Here is a 16204-nt window from a genome sequence, read left to right as displayed (position 1 = left end):
CAAGAAGCTGAATGCCATCAAAAATCAGAAATATTGCAGTGCAGGAGGCAGTTTGGTCCAACATGTTTGTTTAACCTCTAGTATTGAATTTCTCCATTAACTGGCACATCATGACTGAGATCTACCATCCAAAAATTGCATCGCAGGAACCCTCAATCAAGGCACTTTCAATCACATCTTCCAAAACCTTGAACCCCTCCCATCTGTAAGAATAAGGGGATCAAGCTTGTGGAAACACCACCTGCAACTTTCCCCCATACCTTATCACCCTGCCATGGAAATATATTGTTGCTCTTTCACTGTCACTGCTACAATATTGCCTGAAGTCCTTTCCTAACAAAAGTGTGCATGTACCTACACTACATGGGTTGCAGCAGTTCACGAAGGCAGCTCAACACCACCTACTCTGGCCTTGCAAACATACACACATCCCATGTCTGAATTTTTTAAAAAAGGCATTGCAGCTAGGCCTAATCCCCTCTCCATAAGAGTTCAACACAAACATTTCAATACAGTCCTTAGATAGTGATTCAAGAACACACGTGGGCTGTTTCCCTCTGCTTCTCCTTGTACTGCAATGGCCAATTGTATTGCCATTGTCTCTAACAAGACCAACCTAGTCAATACAGATTTAGGATCTAAAACAAACAGAAATTGCTGAAGAAACTCAGCAGGTCCGTCAGCATCTGTGAAGAGAAAGCAGAGTTAACATTTTGGTCCAGGGACCCTTCTTCAGGACATCTCCTTTCTCTCCACAGATGCTACCAGGCCTGCTGAATTTCTCCAGCAATTTCTATTTTTGTTTTGGATTTCCAGCATCCACAATTCTTTGTTTTAGATTTAGGAACTTCCTGGTCTACATGGTTCAGCTAGTGGCTGAATAAGCACTATGATTCATTAGCTAGGGGATCTTCTCCCTATTGTGATGCATAATCTTTCTACAGAGAATGGCTGGGTCTGCTGTGAGAACTAAAAAGAAACTGTAACATATCAAAAAATTTGAACAATCTTGTAAGTCAAGCTTTCAAAGCGTACAAACTGAAAGCATCTGCTGGTTAAGACCACCAACATGCAAGTTATCAGCCAATCATTGTTTGTGCTTAATAATTTATTATCTTGGTTTCTCTGTGTTGTCAGATATCACATGCAGTTACATGAGAACTATTTCTTCTAAGCTGCCTGAAATCAAAGACAAGCAGATAATTGGAGGAGGGATGTGGATGACATGGGATTAAAGCTAGAGGGGGTACAGGGATACATTAGGGGCGTGGGGGGGGGGGGGGGGGGGTAGGTGGTTTTAGATTCTATTCACATTGAGCAAAATCAGTATTTTCTGACTTAACCAACCTCCCAGCCCAACATGCTGTGAATAGTCAGCTTCATACCAGGACTCAAGTGGAACACATAATTCAGAAACTTAATAGTAGAAAAAGAGATTAATTTCAGGATGAACATTATTTCAGTTTGGCATTGTGAATGGGGTATGAAGGTCAAATCAGGATTTGCAGACTCCATAGTATAAGAATAACAATATGAAAAATTTTTGAAAATCTCCAAGTGAGAGGAGAGTGAGATCTTTATACACTGCTTCTGGAATTTACTTTTTCCCTCAATTCACATGCATCAAATATCAAAAAGAAGGAAAATGACAGAGAAACACAACCATCTGTTTTCACCAGGCTGTGGACTGGTGTTATTTTTGTGTAGGAGTGTGGGAAAAGGAATTCTGTGTGGGTGTTGATTTCTACCAACAGCCAAAAAATTGTTGGAAATAATTTTCAATGATAGCTTTCGCACCTCCTGAGTTAAAAGCTTCTGTGTTTAAGTCTCACTCCAGAAACTTAACACAAAATCTAGGTTGACCCTTCAGGGCAGAACAGATTGCTGTTTGTGACATGCGTGCAAATTATTAGCTTCATTTCCTATATTACAACAGTGATTATAAATTAAAAGTACTTCATTGGTTGTAAAGCCCTTTGGGACATGTTATGGTTGTGAAAGGCACTATACAAATGTTTTTTTGTTTAATAAGAACAAAAATGTTGGTCAAACTCAACAGGTCAGACAGCACCTGTGGAGAGTAAAAGAGTTAACATTTCTTTCAGATCAATGACCTTTCATCAGAACTCTCTCTTAGGTTACGTTCACAAAGATCTCATTCTTTGTTCTTAAACCAAAATGGTCTCTTGTCTTATACTGTTTTTTTCCCTTTTTCTCAGACAGTTTCTTTGCTTCCTCTCCCTGCCTAACACACTAACCATTTGCTGATGAACAATTCCGAAGCAAAAGGTCTTAGTTCTGACTGTTGGTGTCCAATTTGCAGCAAAGGCCATAACACTATCACAAATATGTAAGTACACACTTAGAGCGTGAAATCTTGGAAAATCTTTCTCTCCCTTAACACAATTGTTGGAGAAAAATCTCAAGAATCTGAGGTTGTCTTGTTCCTTGGATTGGCCATTTCCATCTAACTGAACAAGCAGGAATGGTCTTAATTTAATGCCTCACCCAAAAGATGGCACCTCCAATAATGTGGCACTCCCTCAGAGATAATTTGACTTGAAATTGATCAAAACTATGACAGTGACAAAACAAAAAAAAGTGTATGTATGTACGCTCTTCTGAATCCCTCAATGTTATATAATGAATTATTTTTATGTACAGGCTGTTATGCAGCTTTTATTCCTACAGAAATGTTCCACAGAGTGCAAATAAAAATATTACAAGATAAATCTACAAAAAAAACCAAACAGGGTCTCTGTCCCCACAAACCCCTCACCTAAACCCTTCCTTGACCTTCTTTGAACAGTCCTATGGGCTCCTCAACATCTAAGCCTCATCCAAGGCACTTCAACATCTCCCAAAGCTCCTTCAGACAGCACTTTCCAAAACCAGAACTTGTACCATCTGGGACAAGAGTATCAGATACATGGGAACACCATTACCTGCAAGATCCCCCCACCATCCCTGGGCCACTCACCATCCTAACTTGGAAATATATTGCTGGGTCAAAATCCCAGAAACCTTTTGCAAACAGCGTTGTAGAAACAGGCTACTGAGTTGGATGATCAGCCATAATCACGATGAAAGATGGAGTAGGCTCACAGGGCTACATGGTCTACTCCTGCTCCTATTTTTTTATGTTTCTACATGGACTAAAGCGGTTCAAGAAGGCATTTCACTACCACCTCCTCAAAGGAAATTAGGGATTGATAATAAATGCTGGCCCAGACAGTGATACCTACATTATATAAATGAAGTTAGAAAACACACTTTTCATCACTACACTGAACTGTCAGTCTAGATCACATGCTTACCTTTCAATTAGGTATCAAACTTGTAACTTTCTGGTGCAGGAATATGATTGCCATTAAGTCAAGTGGATATCAATAAGCGCTCATTAAATTTCTTGAAAACAGAAGAATCTTTTGACTCAACATTGCTATGTTGCAATTATATAACACCTTTAATAAGGAAAAATGGTCTTAAGTTACCTCACACGTACATATCTTTTAAAACAAAAGGTTGCTAAACCAGCCAGTTAAGGAAAAGTTGGGCATTACAATGACATAAGACTTAGTCAAAGACATGCATTAAAAAGGGCTTTAAAGGAATGACAGGAAAATGGATAGACAGAGGGGTTTCAGGAAAGAATTCCAAAGCTTCCAAAACTAAATAAAAAATGGCTGTCAATACTAAAGAGTCATGTGGAGTAGGCTGACATTGGGAGCACATTCTGAATTCAGAATTTCTGAAGAAGGGTCTAGGCCCGAAACGTCAGCCTTCCTGCTCCTCTGATGCTGCTGGGCTTGCTGTGTTCATCCAGCTCTACACCTTGTTATGGGTGAGTGGGACCTGGTTTAGTGTCAGGTATGGACAACAAAATTTCAACTAGGCTGAAGTTTATGGTGGAGGATAAGGTTTCAGTTAGGAAAGCTTTGGAACGATTGCGCATGAGGCAATCAAGGAGAAAGAATGTTTCAACTGCGGGTGTAATGGAAGAAGCAGAAATGTCTTTGTCATGGAGGGGTTGAGGGGGTGAGGTAGGCAAATCTTTTTGATGGTAAGCAAATTGTATCATTAGTTCTTCCTACAGTTGAACTTATTGAGATTATGGACCATCTAATTCATCCAGAGACAATGCCAAGGATGTGAATTAAATGAGTGAGTAGTAATAAGGCAATTGAAGATGGTTTTGGTCTTGAGTGTTTAGCTGCAATGTGACTCTAAGAAAAAAGGCAAGGTGTTTGACAACACAGTGCTAGTGAAGGAGTTAAAGAGGCAACAAAAGATAGAGTGGTTGTCATCAGTGCATACGTAGAAGCTTTTCTCATATCTATGGATGATATTCCCCCTTTCATCCTCGCTTTAATATTTTCTATTTTCAAGAATGTGTAACCAATCTTTTGAACACTGTAGATTTCTTATCTGATTGACCATGAAGTGGGCTTTCATGGGAGGTTGTGCCAATTAACTCAAGTCCTTGGTCAGTTTTTGCTAGTTTTCTAGGCTGACACTGCACTCAGATATTCACCCAAATGGTGATCTAAATAGAATGATTGTGTATATTTAATACACAGTTACACAAATGAAAATGAGCATGTTCAAGAAAAATCAAGACTAAAGCCCTGTGCAGTCATTTCAGACAGAAGTGCTGCAATGTCTGTCTGTTGACTGCAAACGCTAAAATGTTGAGTTTCTGTCGATGAAGGTTTCCCCAAAACACTATTTGTATTATTAGTCAAAAGCAATACATGTTTATTTAGCAATTTAAAGAAAATAAAACACAGTTTAATTGAAGTTTTTGTCTCTCTGAAGGTTATTAAGGAATTGAATTAAGCAATTTCAAACCAGTCACCAAACAACAAAAAGATTGTTCTGAATTCTGTAGTGATTTATCAATCTAATTTTGTCAGATCTCAAGGATACAAACATGGAAAAATCAAAATGTCTGATGCAGAAGAACACAGTATTCTGATGATTTATAGCCACTGGACATGAGACAGAACATCTTTGCATTGCCCAGGATAGTGATTCACATTTTAATGATAGAACGGCTACAGAACAGACGCCATTACAGCCATTTGGCTCATCATGTCTGTGTTGCCTCTCCAACAGGAACAATTTATCTCATGTCATTGTCCTGTCTTCCTACATAGATTTATACTAGAATAGTTGAATCAATGTTACAGTTTAACAGCAAAAATTTGTACTTCTATAAAACCATTACCACAATAACATATCCAAAGCACTTTACAGGGGGGTCATCAAACAAAATGTGACACGGAGCCACATCTAGATAGTATTAGGGCAAATTACCAAAATCTCAGTCAAACAAATAAGTTATAAGAGTGCTTTAAAAGAGGAAAGCAAAGTAAACAGATGGGTTTGGGTACAGCTGCCAACAGTACAGTGATTAAAACTGAGGATGAAGAATGAGATTACTATTGACCAGAGCTGAACTGTACCAGCCATGTGGATGCTGTGGTTACAAGAGCAGGTCAGAGGCTAGGAATCCTGCAGCGAGTACCTCACAAGTTCCAACTACCCTCAATAAACTTAAGTGGCATTACATTCACAAACATCCACCACTGACTCTCAGGAACAGCAGTATGTACCATCTACAAGATGCATTGCAAAGATGTACCCATTCTAACATTCCAATCTAATTACCACCACCATCTAGACAGCCAAGGGTGGCTGAAAAGTGGGAATGCCACCACCTGCAAGTTCACCTCCCAACCATTCACCATTCTGACTTGGAAATATATTGCTGTTCCTTAAGTTTCTCGGAGTCAATATCCTGGCACTCCCCCCCCGAATGGCATTGTGGGTCTACCTACACCAAATGGATGCAGCAATTCAACAAAGGTAACTAGGGATGGGAAATAAGTACAAGCCAAGCCAGCAATACCCCCATCCCATGAAGGAATAGAAAATAAATAAACTGAATTCAGAAACCTAACTGCCACTGTCTCCTCACGACCCAATGAACTGTGGTAGGGGTGCTGTTCTATTAGAGCTATTTCTGTTGCCCCACTTATTACTGCACACTGTGGAAACAAGACTTTGGAGTTCTGGATGTGTTCTTTAGTGCTCATTATGCCTCACCTGAGGGAGTACAGAAGAGGATAAAACCCTTTCACAAAGAAGTCACAGAAGTCAACAAATATTAGCAACTGAAGTCTAGTGTGAGGGCTGAAGTTCAGCAGGAAGAGGCTGCATCACAAGCCCCAGGTAGGAAGATAAAGAGAAACAACCAGGTTCTACTCCATGAGGCTGGCCTACAGACTTAAAGCATCACAGCTCAATCTGATGGAAAACCAGTACCAGAAGAAACTTGGGTTGAAGCCATTCAGAGACATCTGTTGAAGGTACAGCAACAATCCACTTATCTCTGTTAGAAGTGGTAAAAGTAATCATTGTACTCAATTTCCAGGCTGGTTAGTAAGTTAGCAGATAACATCAAAATTGGATGTATTGTGGACAGTGAAGAAAGTTATTGAAGAGGACAACAGGATCTTGATCAACTTAGCCAGTTGGCCAAGGAATGTAGTTTAATTTAGTTAAATAAGAGGTATTGCAATTTGGTATGACAAACCAGGGCAGGTCTTACACAGATAATGGTAGGGACTTGGGGAGTGTTATCAAACAGAAAGACCTAGTTGTGTAGGTACATTGTTCCTTGAAAATGGTCTCACAGGTAGGCAGGGCGGTGAAGGTGGTGATTAGCATGCTTGTCCTCATTGGTCAGAACATTGAGTACAGGAGTTGGGATGTAATTTTACAGCTATACAAGACGTTGGTAAGGCCACATTTGGAGTACTGTATACAATTTTTGTCGCCCTGCTATGGGAAAGATGTTTTTAAACTGGAAAGGATGCAAAAAAGATTTACAAGGATGTTACGGAGACTGAAAAGTTTGAGTTATAAAGGAGAGGCTGGGACTTTTTACCCTGGAGCATAGGACGCGGAGGGGTGACCTTATAATGGTTTATAAAATCATGAGGTGCATAGATAAGGTGAATAGCCAAGATATTTTCCCCAGGGTAGGAGAGTCCAAAATTGGAGGGCATACGTTTAAGGTGAAAGGGGAAAGATTTAAAAGATTTAAAATCCGAGGGGCAACTTTTTCCACACAGTGGGTGGTGTACACGGAACGAGATGCCATGGGAAGTGGTAGAGGCGAGTACAATTACAAAATTTAAAAGACATTTGGACACAGACATGGATAGAAAAGCTTTAGAGGGATATGGGCCAAATGCAAGCAAATGGGTCTAGTCAACTTTAGGAAACCTGGTCAGCATGGACGAGTTGGGCTGAAGGGTCGGTTTCTGTGCAGTATGACTCTATAACTCAGGATCTTTCCTGTGCACATCAGGCAATCTGGCTGGTATTTCCCAGGCAGCAGAGCACCGCTGCTGATGTGACTAATGCCCTGTTTATTAATGCGGAAAAATAATTTTAAATTTTTTCAAAATTCCTCAGAAAACAGTTGACAAGAAGTTATTGCTCCATAATCTTTCAACTTCCAAATTTTATTCAATAGTCGTGATGCTGCAGCTGATAAGGTACATTCAGCTCACCACAATGTTTATCTTTTTCACAGTGCTTTCAATTTCTGATTGAAATATAGTCAAAAAATCTTCACGCTTAGGACTTGAACAATGTTGACAATTCTACTTATGAGCCATTAGTCACAGCTCCAGAATCATTGCACCATAAGATATCTAATATATATGAAATGGGACACCATGCGATACGCAATGATTGCTATTCAATAGTTCGAGTATACCACTTTGAATGTGTAGTCGGTCCAAGTTTCTTCCCATAAATCACTCAAAATACTTGCTGTCCTTTGATGTCCTTTTCTTCGATATTTGAAATTTCTAATGTTCAATTTAAGTGTTTGAACAAAATGAGAAATGTAGCTGGGATACTCATCCCTGCAAACTTGTTTTGTGGCATTTAATACCTTTTTTTTAAAACTTGTAAGTTTTAGTTTCTTCACAAAAAGAAAATTATCTGACCAATATCTTTTGTTGTTCTTGGGAGCTTGCTTTGCACAAACTGGAAGCTGTGTTTTCTACATTACAAAAATGGCTACACTTTAACACCTGGTTGGATGTGAAGCACTTTGGGATGTTCTAGGCTCAAGAAAAGAGCTGCATAGATCCAGGTCTTTTTTTATATTTCATGATTAAAAAGCCCGGTCCTGTACATTATATTTTTTGACTAGGCCTTTGATTCCGAGAGTTGAATTTACAATATCTGCAGTCTACCTAATGTCAAAGCTTTGTCCATACTCAAAGCTTACTGTACTGATGGGTGATTTGGTTTTGAATCTCTAGTATTTTCTACCAAGTAAGCTTTTCTTGAATAATTTTGCAACACAAGATGTCAAATTTCAAAAACTTACTAAGTATTTTGTGTTACAAACAGAAAGCTATTTTACTGTATGCGAGAGAAAGGTTACAAAATTGTTCTGAAAGCGCATCTATGGTAACTTTTATTTTACATTCCTTAACTTCAGATGACAATAGGGAGAAATAAATGCTCCCATTGTCAGCTACAAACACACCAGCTGAAAAAAAAACACTGTGGGTGTTATTGACAAAGACGACCATTCTGGAGGAGCATAAGTTGTGGGAGGTTCTGTATTTCCAGAAGCAGATCTGCCCATCTTTAGCTACTCAGTGGCTTGGTATATGTCTGCTCTTCTGCTCATCTGACTTTATTTGAGCCTACATTATGCATTAGTGTCAGGGCTGTTCACATTGCTTTCAATAGCATCCTTGTTAAATACATGAGTGAGCATGTTCATTTGGGCTTCTAACATGCCAGCACTTTGCAGGGGGTGGCGGGGGAGGGGGGAGTAGGGGGAGATATCTTCAGGGTTGAAATGCGATACATTTTTGGACTCTAGAAGTAGTAAGAGATATGTGGATCAGGTGGGAAAGTGCAGCTGAGGTCAAAGGGTTAGCCATGATCTTATTTCATATGTTATTCTACCGTACCAACTCCTACCCAATCAACAGGGGAAAAAAAAATCAAAGGACAGAAAGAGAAATAGAGAAGATTCTAAGGGTTAGAAGAGGAAAGGCAATAAACGATGCAAAGAATGATCCTATTCTTTGACTTACAAAGTGGTACACCATGGAAGATAAACTCATATTAATAATTACTTTTGTTTCCCAAAGCAGGTCTGTAACAAAAGTACTGACCACTGATGTTTGTACTAAATTTAGGCATTAATTCATTTATGAATCCTTTTTAAATATTTGCACAATTACAATCTTCTGGTTAGGAGCAATGGCATTAGAAATTTAGCACATTCCTATTTATTAATGTTGCTCAATGATCAAAAGTTTTCTGAGTCTTATACTATTAAAATAACGCAACAATTGTTGGGGATGGTGAGCATTGCAGGCCAATGACCTTTTATCAGAGCTCAAAAAAAGTTCATTGACTTGACATGCTAACTTGGTTTTTTTCTCCACAGGTGCTGTCAGACCTGCTGTGTAATTCTAGCACTGTTTTTAATACTGAACAAAAAAGTGAGCTTGTTTTTCAGACCCAAGTCACCCCTAACAGCTTATCAATATTGCGAAAAAAAAAAAATCTGAATCAAGTTGCCTTGAGCCTATAACAATCACACTACAGTTAATGGTTTCACATTGTTGGTTTCAGAGTACAACCAAATAAAGCTCAAAATGTAGTTGAATTCCATCTTATACAGCACTTGGCTGGGCACATCTTTTTAAAATTCTATTTACAGATAAAACCAATAGTTAACTTTGTAACACAGATGTGGGTGCCTCCCCACAAAGAGATACAAGTCTAGCCATGTCATAAAATGAAAACATAATTCCATTCAAACAAAAAAAATGCAACATATTGCAACTTGATTAAGATTTAACCGCGTATTGATTGTTTATTCTAAACTGAGCAGTGTTATTCTGATAAGAAATCTCTGAGGATTTGCAGACGTACCTAACTTCACAATCCACTTAACCTCTGGAACTATGGCATCAGAAACTGAATCCCTACGAGTTAATAAATTGTCAAATCAAGTTAGAGGTGCAAGCAAAGGACAGTTCAAGTTAATCAAGAATATTGAGATAGGATATGGTTAGTGAATGAACATAATCTAGCAAAGTCATTTCAAGTTGTGGCGATGCAGTATATCAGCACATTGTTCCAGCAGGAAAACAGAAGGTGTAAAAACAGGTTCAACACAAAACTTTTCACAGTTAAATAGATAAATGCAATTTGATTTCCATCTTCAAAAGAAACATGAATTAATTATCTCTCATGGGCCACACAACCAACTTTGATACATTTAAGAATTACTTTTCTATCGAAAGCAATCTACCACTGTATTGGAGATACAGATATCAATTTGATTCCACTTAATTTCTCGCCTGGATTTTTTAAAATACTAATGCTGGGCCATGTTCTATTTTTAATGGATGATCTTATTGAGGTTTATAAAATCATAAAGGGCATAGATAAGGCGAATGACAAGGGTCTTTTCCGTAGGGTGGGGGAGTTCAAAACTAGGTGGGATTATTTTAAGGTGAGAGGACAAAGGTTTAAAATGGGCACGAGGGGCAACTTTTTTTTTATATAGAGTGGTTCATGTGTGGAATGAACTGCCAGAGAAAGTGGTGGATGCAGGTATAGTTACAACATTTAAAAGACATTTGGATAAGTTAATGAATAGGAAAAGTTTGGAGGGATAAATGCAGACAGGTGAGACTATTTTAGTTTGGGAACATGGTTGGTGTAGACTGGTTGAACTGAAGGGTTTGTTTCCATGCTGTATGACTCTATATCTCTATGACAGATTAAAAACAATGAGCAGATGAGAAACAAATTCAGTTCTATTGTCTGTTTTTCAAACATTACTCGCTGCGGGCCTGCTTAGAATTTGCATGCTTGTATTGATAATGTCTTGGCATTGTTAATTTCCTTGCTAATATTGCAAGACAAAAATACATGATGATTTTAAACTGGTCAATCTGGCAACTAGAGATGGTCATTATCTTCAGCTGTCCCTCGATTCAAAGATGATGTCTATTCAGTGTGCTGAGTTGCTGCCTTGGGTCTCTCTGGGAATAAACAGGCTGATTCACGACCTGCAGATTTTTGGGCACATTGGACAGCAGGATCAGCTTGGTTTTCTTTCCTTCTTAACTGCTGCTCTGCTTCATCATTAAGAAACTGTGATTCAAAATAAGATATGGTTTGATTACAAGTTGTTTTGAACATTATTAGCAAGATCTTCCCAATCATTAATGTCAATGACACAACACTGATTTCAAGAAGGACACTAGCATCCATTCCATGTTCCTCCCATTGGATCTGGAGGATGGGGCAAAGACATTGCTAAATGAATTTCTTTATTCCTCTTTACGTGTCACTGATACATATCCAAGTGTTAATGAAGTACAGGGGTATGTTGATGACAACTGCATTGCACACTAGGAGTTTGGTTGAATTGCGAAGGACTTTGTTGTGAAATACTTGCTGTCACAGAAAGATAAACTGGCATTGTTGATCCCATGTTGGATCTTGTCACCTATGATAGTTTTATGAGACAGGCAGCTAAACATATTCCAGAGTTCCTCCTTCAAAATAAATGAGAGGTAGAATATTTGGCTAATCAGGCCTGGTGGATATGAGTTTTGTTTCTGATAATTCTCAAAGACAGGCTGAGTTGTTCCTATGTAAAATTGAAGAAACCAACAGTGGCTTGCATATTGGATGCCCATTTACCAACAATGCTGAGTCATTTGCAGACTGTAGGTCATGTATATCCATGGAACACAGCTTAACTTTGCCACGAAGGTGATTGAGATTAGAGAGTTTTCTATCTCGACAGTATTAAATACTGATACTAGAGGGCAGTTAATCTTTGATGAGGTGAATAGCTACTGTAAGTGTAGATTCCAAATAGTGTGGGGGCTGTCTCACATCCTTGCTTGATACTAGCCTGGATTTTGAAGGTGTCTGTTTCAGGTCTCCCACAGATGTAATCATAGCTTTACGAAGCAGTTGCAAGATTGTAACTAAATCACTTAGAAATTTAAATCTTTGAAGCATAATCTTCAGACATTTGCAACTAATAGAGTCTCTGATGTTCTCAACACCATTCCTAGATTCTTCTGGAAACAAAATCCATACTGGAGGTTCCTCCTAAAGATGAAAAGCCACACTGTGTCCCTGACAGTCACAGGAAGGTGGTGATTCAGGAGAATCAAAACACAAAAACAAAAAAGCCTAATGCCGTAGTGATATTCCAGTTTAGGTCTATGAAGCTGGTGGTCTTTAATGCTCTCATCAAGACCGCGTGTACTCATCTTGAAGACTTCAGGAATGCAACATTTGCAACTCTCTATAAGAGGTAATTCACGCTGTGGAATCTTTCGTGGAGGGAATATCCTCATACACATTCTTCTCAACATCAGACTTCAACACATCAGGAAATAAGCAGGATGGTGCTGCAAAAAAAACTACTTTTGTAAACCAGTTTTCCCATTTACTGTGCATATATTTTGATAATGATTTGATTTAATTTTGATCTTATTGTTGTTATGTGTACCGAGATATAGTGCAAAGTTTTGTTTATGAGTGGTACAGGCAGATCACAGCAAGCAAAGGATGTACAAATCAAGAAGACTTCGAGGCATACAGGTTACATTATTTGAGGCTACAGTCCATTCATCAATCTGATAATGGCCAGAAAGAAGCTGTTCCTGCACCTACTTGTGTACATGTTCAGGCTTCTGCATGTTCTGCCTGACAGAAAAGGTTGTAAGAGGTCATTACTGGGGTGCGATGGGTCTTTGATGATGTTGGCCACCTTTCAACAGCAGCGAGCTGTGTAAGTAGAGTCCATGAATGGAAGGCTGGCTTCCATGATGGTCTGGGCTGCGCACACCACCTTCTGTAGTTTATGGTCCTAGGCAGAGCAGTTGCCGTACCAGGCCATTATGCACCCGGACAGTATGCTTTCAATGGTGCATCTGTAGAAGTTCGTGAGGAACCTTTTGGACATGCCAAATTTCCTGAGCTGTCTGAGGAAGAAGAGGCATTGCTGTGCCTTCTTGACTGTCGCATCTACGTGGGAAGTCCAGGATAGGTCGTCGGTTATTGTCACTTTGAGGAACTTGATGCTCTTCACCCTCTCAACCTCAGTTTCGTTGATGTAGATGGGGGAGGGGGGGTGGGGGGTGTATTCTCCTCCTTTCTTTCTGAAGTCGATGATTAGTTCTTTACTTTTGCTGATGTTGAGAGACAGATTGTTTTCATTGCATCATGTCACCAAGCCCTCTATCTCCCTTCTGTAGTTTGACTCGTCGTTGTCAGATATCATTCCCACAATGGTGGTGTCATCAGTGAACTTGCAGATGGTGTTCATTCATACAGTAGGGGGCTGTGGACACATCCCTGGGGGGCTCCAGTCTTGAGTGTTATTGTGGAGGAGGTGCAGTTACCTATCCTCATTGATTGCAGTCGGTGGGTCAGAAAGCTGAGGATCCAGTTGCAGAGGGTGGAGCCGAGACCAAGGTCACACAGTTTTGTGATCAGTCTGGAGGGGATAATGATGCTGAAGGCGGAGCTGTAGTCAATGAGCAGGAGTCTGACATAGGTGTCTTTGTTGTCCAGATGTTCCAGGGATGAGTGCAGGGCTAGAGGTATGGCATCCTCTGTGGATCTGTTATGTCGGTAGGCAGACTGTAGGGATCGAGGCAGTTTGGGAGGCTGGAGTTGATATGGGCTGTGACCAGCCTCTTGAAGCACTTCATGATTATTGAGGTCAGAGCTATTGGACGGTAGTCATTAAGGCACATTGCGTGTGCTTTCTTAGGTACTGGGATGATGGTGGTCTTCTTGAAGCAGGTAGGGACTTCGGCTTGTAGGAGGGAGAGTTTGAAGATGTCGGTGAATATCTCCACCTGGTCCACACAGGACCTGAGTGCTCGGCCGGGTCTGTTGCTTTCCTTGGATTGACTCCCAGGAAAACTGATCTAACTTCTGAAGCGGTGACAGAGGGAAGAGGTGTGGCTGGGGCTGTCGGGGCAGGTGTCGCCACGCCATTGGCGTTCTGCTCAAACCGAGCATAGAAAGCATTAAGGGTGTTGGGGAGGGATGTGTCATTGTCCACTATCTTATACCGTTTCATTTTGTATCCCGTAATGTAGCTTAGGCCTTGCCATTGACAGCAGGAGTCTGTTTGGTAGGTCTGGGCTTCACTGCCTCTTGGCCTCCATGACATGGAAAAAAAGATTCTTTGCCCAACACCTATGCTCATTGAAGGCATTTTGTGCTTTCCTAAGAATGGCACTTTATCAAATCTTTCCCAGGCCTGCATTAGATGTCTGGACAAGCTGTACACAGTTGTAAAAAGCCTAGTTTTATTATTATCAGCGCATGTATATTTAATGTGTGTTAAACATAATTTTTGAAATTAAACATGACTAACTTTTCTATATGAACTTTGGAACAACACTTTCTTTTTTAAATTTCTCCTCCATTCCTCTAACAGTCTATGTGAAACTACATTGGTGTTAGGTACCATTCCACCATGGAAGGCATCACAGCATATCTCAATGTTGATCTCAATTCATGTCAGCACTTTTGTTCTTCGTGGTAAGAATCATTAAATCCAAATCAGGAGCTGGAGCTGTGACCTTTTCATAACTAATAGATACTAATACCAAACATATTCATCCCTGTTGGTAACACAGCTGAGAAAAAAAAACTTCTCACAGTCTGGGAAGTTGAATTTAGGAAATTATGGTTTCCACTGCTTAGGGACTGCAGTTCCTTAGTGCATAGCTCTCCGGCCTCTGAGCTAGAGGCCCCTGATTCAGGTGACTGGTGAAAGTATGACAATGCGTATTTGTGCTGCTCTCTAGCCTGGATAAATGGGAAGGATTAGTGACAGGAAGGTATCTAGGTATAAAACTACATGCAAAATCCAAATCAAAGTTTGCTTATGAAGCTGACCAACTACCATCCTGGTGACTCATGCAACATGGAAAAAGCCAAAAGAGGTCCCATTCATGAACAGGATAAAATCAAACTCAAGAATTTACCCTTACATAAAAGCATAATCTGTTAAAATCCATGATATATTAGGCAAATATCTGAAATTATTTAAAATATTTTAATGAATTATTTAAATTCCATTTAAAGTGCCAATATAACCATAACTGACTGTTACATGCCTGTCCTTGTTTTTGGCATTTTTCATCTCTCTCCAACTGAGCTTGCTATGTCTTCGGAAAGTACAATGCCTCAAAATATGCATTTGATCATGTATGTCACAGAACAAGTTTCACTTCTTCATTCTCTGACTCAATTATCTTCCAAGAATTATAAATACATAATTGTGCTACCTTTGTTATGACCGGACTCACACTTTAAAAGTACTCATTAGTTGTACAATGCTTTGGGATGTCGTGAGATTATGAAATCACATGAATGCTCTTTGAACAATGCTGGACTGCCTGTGCTTCTCGTTATTTACTACAGAGTAATGGAAAGGCAGTGAGATTAATGGATATAAATGGTGCTGGCACAGCATAGCATGACCCGAAACAAAAACACAGCAAAAGCAGTGGAAGTTTATGAGCGGGGTGAAGGCGAAATGTCAACATGAGTAGGGTTTTTTTTGGGGTTGGTGGGGGAGTGTTGGTGGGTGGGGGTAAATGAGAAGGTGTGATGGCTTATAGTGAGCAGAGAATAATGAGCAAGGGTGAGATTTAATGAACAAGAATCGGGGACAATAACAAACAGGATTGGGGAGCATTAATGAACAGGATTGGGCGGCATGGTGGCTCAGTGGTTAGCACTGCTGCCTCATGGCATCAGGGACCTGGGTTCGATTCCACCCTCGGGCGACTGTCTGTGTGAAGTCTGCACATTCTCAGTGTCTGCATCGGTTTCCTCCGGGTGCTCCGATTTCCTCCCACAGTCCAAAGATGTACAGGCTAGGTGGACTGGCCATGCTAAATTACCCGTAGTGTTCTGGGATGTGTAGATTAGGTGGGTTATAGGGAGATAGGTCTGGGTGAGATGCTGTGAGGGTCAGTGTGGACTTGTTGGGCCGAAGGGCCTGTTTCCTCATCGTAGGGATTCTGTGATTCTAGGATTCACAGGCATGAGGAGGTAATGAATGGAAGACTGAGTA

At 40.0% G+C, this 16204-nt stretch overlaps 1 protein-coding gene across 2 annotated transcripts in view; it reads right to left on the bottom strand.

The window, feature by feature from the left end:
• The window catches only part of arhgef28a (Rho guanine nucleotide exchange factor (GEF) 28a), a 380773-nt gene that overhangs the window by 23431 nt on the left and 341138 nt on the right, over positions 1-16204 (bottom strand). The gene's annotated exons all lie outside the window — the stretch shown is intronic.

This window comes from Rhincodon typus, chromosome 3 (assembly GCF_021869965.1).
Source record: "Rhincodon typus isolate 14 chromosome 3, sRhiTyp1.1, whole genome shotgun sequence".
NCBI classification, from domain to species: domain Eukaryota; kingdom Metazoa; phylum Chordata; class Chondrichthyes; order Orectolobiformes; family Rhincodontidae; genus Rhincodon; species Rhincodon typus.
Note: the sequence above shows the minus strand (reverse complement) of the source record. Positions and strands in the feature narration are given on the sequence as shown.